This window comes from Macaca nemestrina, chromosome 3 (genome assembly GCF_043159975.1).
Source record: "Macaca nemestrina isolate mMacNem1 chromosome 3, mMacNem.hap1, whole genome shotgun sequence".
NCBI lineage: Eukaryota > Metazoa > Chordata > Mammalia > Primates > Cercopithecidae > Macaca > Macaca nemestrina.
Genome location: NC_092127.1, coordinates 23,322,388 through 23,327,395, shown reverse-complemented (window position 1 = coordinate 23,327,395; position 5,008 = coordinate 23,322,388). Strand labels below are relative to the sequence as shown.

At 34.1% G+C, this 5,008-nt stretch overlaps 1 long non-coding RNA gene across 1 annotated transcript; it reads right to left on the bottom strand.

Annotated features, from left to right (window-relative positions):
• Nucleotides 1-260: 260 nt before the first annotated feature.
• Nucleotides 261-4,555, bottom strand: LOC105466714 (uncharacterized). The gene is made up of 3 exons (XR_978428.2): nucleotides 4,527-4,555; nucleotides 3,881-4,165; nucleotides 261-393 (listed from the first exon to the last, which is right to left on the bottom strand). It is a non-coding gene; the product is annotated as an uncharacterized lncRNA (long non-coding RNA).
• Nucleotides 4,556-5,008: the final 453 nt, after the last annotated feature.

The following is a 5,008-nucleotide window of genomic DNA, read 5'->3' as shown; positions in this document are numbered from 1 at the left end:
ACGTATTTGGCCCTAAATTCTTGCGATAGATGTCAAATTGGCATTTGTGCACAGTTTCGCTTTGGCTTATGGGTTTATTAGACTCAACAGCATAAAGCAACAACACTGGTAATTCAACAGATATTTCAGCCATGGAATGGCTGTGCTTCCAAAGTTAACTAAAATAGTTAAATATCAGCCAGAATGAAAAAGAGAATTTTATTACTGTCCTAATTGCTGGCCTTATATTCAAGTCAATGATAGGACTTACAGATCGTAGATAGAAACATACTTCTATATATGACATTTCCCCATTCTCTGAATTGAATGTTAGCATTTCTGCCTTCGATTTCCCACCACTTGCTATCTGCAACACATTCTTTTTCCCAAATAAGTAAGACTCTCTGGTGGCACCTTGAAGAGAATTAAAGGAAGAAACAGAGTTAAACAAGTTAAACAAGTTAGAAATTATAATTAAATTAAATCTATATTAATTTGTGTTCAGTTCGCAGTTTTTCTTTAAACATTATTTGCCTTTTTGTTGTTCTTTGTGAGAAAATGCTTAAGGTTTAATCACATGAATGACAAATGTTCTTAAGCTTTCAGTAAGTGCTCAATCATTTTAAGATATAAGTTCTGCCAACTGTTGTCAGCAGCAAATCGTACACCTTTTAATATCACAGCATGGTTCATATTTTCTATGATCAATTAAACCCTAAGAGTATATAAACTTAGTTATATCAAAACTAACTTTCACATATGGATCTCTTTGAAAAGAAAACTGTGAAGGGTTTGACGTTTACCAGAGCAACCTGGCATACCAGTTGAATGTCAATATTCCATTGTTTATAACTTTAATTTTATTCAGAGTTTACAAAATAATATTTACTTGAAAATATCAAATTTGGGTATTTTTTGATAAGTGCCGAAAATTTGTTCATCATGTTACATAAATTATGTTTCCCTTTGTATTTATCCACATAGTAACTTTCTTTTGAATCTAGTGATACATAATAAAATAAAAATGGAATGTTTCCCTGTAGTAAATAATAAAACTTACGATCTTGATGGTTTTAATTTTGTCTTCATCACTGGAAAACACATTTTTATTAACTAATACGTATGTGGTATTAAATGTATTTCTTTCTTCCCATTGAAATATTAATTCTGATGTTTTCAAATGATTTCACATTACATACAATCTCAAATCAATTTGAAAGTAAATTTGTTTTACTTTTAATTTCCAAATTCAAGGGTAAATCAGTTTAAGAACTATGTGTACTCTATTTACAAAGAGAGTTTTGTAAACTACATATAATAGACAAGTTTTACTATATAGAGACTATCGTATTAAAGAAGACTGTCTATATTATTTCAGACTACTTCTGAAATTGAATTCACATATTTTTTTTCTTCAGAAAAAACCTAGATGTGAAGAAAGAAAGCAAAAGGTTAAAATAATACCCTAGTGGTTTTCTATATATACAGATAGAAAAATAGAAAGGTAAATGACAGACAGATAGGCAGTTGGATCAATAGACATATTTGCGGTAGTTTGGTTTTGTTTAGTACCCATAGTAAAAATTATGTTTTGTATCAGGACATGGACACACCGCCCCCCTACACACACACACAGACACACATTGGAACACACACCCATAACGAAATTTTCAAAATAATTTTTATCCATTTTATAAGGAGTGTGATAGGAAGAATAGTGGACATCAAAGGTTTCCAAGTCCTAGTCACCAGAACCTGTAAATAGGTTACATGGCAAAGGAGAATTAAGTTTGCAGATGGAAATTAATTTGCTAATTGGCTGACTTGAAAACAGTGAGATTATCATGGATTATTCAAGAGGATCCAATGAAATCACAAATTCTTAAAAGTGAAAGAGTCACAGTCAGGGAGGAAGATATGATAAAAGACTTAGTTAGAAGTGATTCCCATCATAGCTCTGAAATTGAGACCTCAGGACCTTCAGCCAAAGATGGCAGAGTGAGAATTTTACCCAGCTGTTTTCCTGGGGAGACAGGCCTAATTAAAAGTAGTGAATCTACATCAGAATTAGTTGTAAGCTATTCACAGTCCAGGTTTCCAGCCTCAACTCCAGAGACTGAAATTTAGTACATCACAGTGAGCCTAAACATTGTTTTGAGTTTTTGATTTTGTTGTTGCTGTTGTTTTTCATCTCTTCATGTGATTTTGATGCAACCAAGTTTGGGAAATACAGAATTAAAACACTCATGATTCCCAAAGGACGATGGCAGTGAGGGGTGGAGTGATGTGAAAAATGGGCCTACCAAAATCACCTGGGAAGTTTTTTCCTAATTTCATCTGATTCTTCATCTACACCTAGTAACTCTCTGTGTAATATAGTGATATCACTTCAGAAATTTGGGAAGAATTTAAAGATTTGTGTAATTGGATAAAGATCCCCAGGTAAGTTTCACTGTCCCTCACTGCTTTTACAACAATTGAACTACAGATTTGGTAGAACTAAGGAAAAAATTCTTTAAAAAATGTTTTAATGAAGTTTTGTTTGTTTGTTTGTTTGATTTAAATGCACTAGACATTAGTGAAACCAAAATGGGGAGATAGCATAAGGGACTGACAAAGACTCTAGGACGGGAGCCAAATGAGTGAAGCTGGGAGGAGAGCCACGTTCAATATGCCTGTATGTATCATGTCATATTTATGACAGGAATTGTGAGGCACTTTAGGAAGCTTTGGTGATTCCTTTTGAAATGTAGCAAGGTCTGCAATACCCTTCCTACCACAATCATTTAAAAGGTGCAAAGGGCTAGGCTAAAACAAGGAATGGCAGGCAATGGAAGACTGATCTTAGGTTTTTATAAGAGAAAGCATTGACATTAGGGTAATTATTTTAAAGCTCATCTTGATGAAACATCAGCAGTACACTTAAGTCTGTTGTATGCATTAGACTTCTCATTGTAAAAGGGATTATGATGACTTAAGTAAAGATTGCATATCATACCTCATTCAGAGGTGTTTTAGAAAGAAGACCAAGGTTAGATGATTTGCTCATAAATGTTTACTTGAGCTGGGAGTGCAATGTAAAGTCCTTCGTGAGAATAACTTCTTACATACCTAAAAATGCATTGTAAGCTGTCACTGTTATTTTGAATTCCCAGTTACGTAACTAGGAGAAAAGTATAATTCAAAATACAAGGGACTACACTGCCGGACATTTTCTGAACCAATTTTGAAAAGATTATTTCCTCCAACTAGTATATTTTAACCTGATTTTCTTTTATTGCCGGGCTCTCACGCTTCCCCAGGCCATCTCCCTTAGGTCATAGAGGCTGTATCTTACATATGGTGTGGTAAATTATGGAGGGGTAACATATGACTCCCCAAAACCAGTTGCTTGCAACAACAAAGACTTGTATTGCTCGTACCACAGAACACAGTCCACTGTAACTCAGCTGTGGCCCTGCTGCAGGTCATCTTCATTTTGGGACCAAGCTTTTCTCATCAACCTCTTCCTAGAATATCACCAGACATTATATCATTGTGGAATAAGAAAAGGATAGAAAAATGCATCTATACATACATATATATGTGTGTGTGTATATATATATGGAGAGACAGATACACACACATATACAAATATACACACACAGATACACAAACTTCTATGGGTGTGTGTGCATGTGTAATGTATGTAATACAAAATCATTTTAAGCATATAACAAAATTGTAGTTTCATGTTGTATAAATAAGCAAACGGAGACTAAATGCGTCTTAAATCAGTGATGTGCTGGAGCCAGCTTGCAAAGGCTTACGAGAGCTGATTATTGACACCTCTTCCCAACTCCGTATTTATCCAGATACAGCACATTGGTAGCTTGAAACCAGCCAGGGTGGGAGCACTTACATGGCAACACTGCAAATCAGGGCTGGCTGAGGTCTCTTTTTCCCTGTAGCACACCACTGCTTAAATGTAGCAAAAGTACAGCTAAATGATAGTCCTTAAAGTAGAGTACAGGGGTTAGAAGTTTTCTTAGAGCCATGAAGGAGTGAGGATCTGAAGCTGGTCAGGGCTGATCCACAGGCAGAAATCGTCAGGCTGTCTGTTACTTTAGCTTGCATATGTTGCAAATGAGACAGAAGCAGAAAACTGTTCTTTCAGGACAAAAGTCTAGCTGCACCACCTGGTTAGCTGCAAACACAAATCAAATAACTAAATTTACTTTTCTAGCTCCTTGAACACAATGTTTACACAAGGAACCTCAATGGACTCATATATTTTAAAATGTTTATTCTTGATAGATGGGGTTCTTTCTACACACCATCTGCTTAAATTCTGCAGTGAAGTTAATGATCCTTTTAAATCCAGGATAGAACAGATACCCGATACAAACTTACTCATGGTACATTTGTTTTTGTTATGTTTTCTTTTTAAAAAATGTCATGGCTATTTGCCTGAGAATGTATTTTTTACATTAAGCTTATTCATAAACTTTACCAGAATTGTATAATAAGTGCTTTAAAAGTCATTTCAAGTGGATTTACACTCATACCTGTGTATATGTAGGTCTTGTCCTCATACCTAGCATCAGCAACAGCAGAAAGAAAATATATTACAAAGCTATATTTTAAATTGTTAAAGTTTTATATACTTTAAGTTATCTAAATTACAATAACTTTTTCTAGATATTTTCACACCAAAACTCTTCCTCAGTGGTAGCAATATCAAAAGCTTTTATGCATCTAAGACTTTTGTTTCTTAAAGCAATATCATATTGATGCTCATATACAAATAGGTAACATTTAGATGGACAAGAACAGATAAATATTTTTAGAAAATGCAATCATTCAATGCATATTTTCTGAAATGAATAGTTATCTCACACATTTTCCTTTTTATAGAGATTTATTAATTTATTGATGATTATTATTTACTTATTGGGCTGTTTCAAAACATTGGTATCTTCAACAGAACTGCAGAAATATTCTTTGCGTACATAGACGTGTATTATATATACCTTTGCATGCTCGTGCT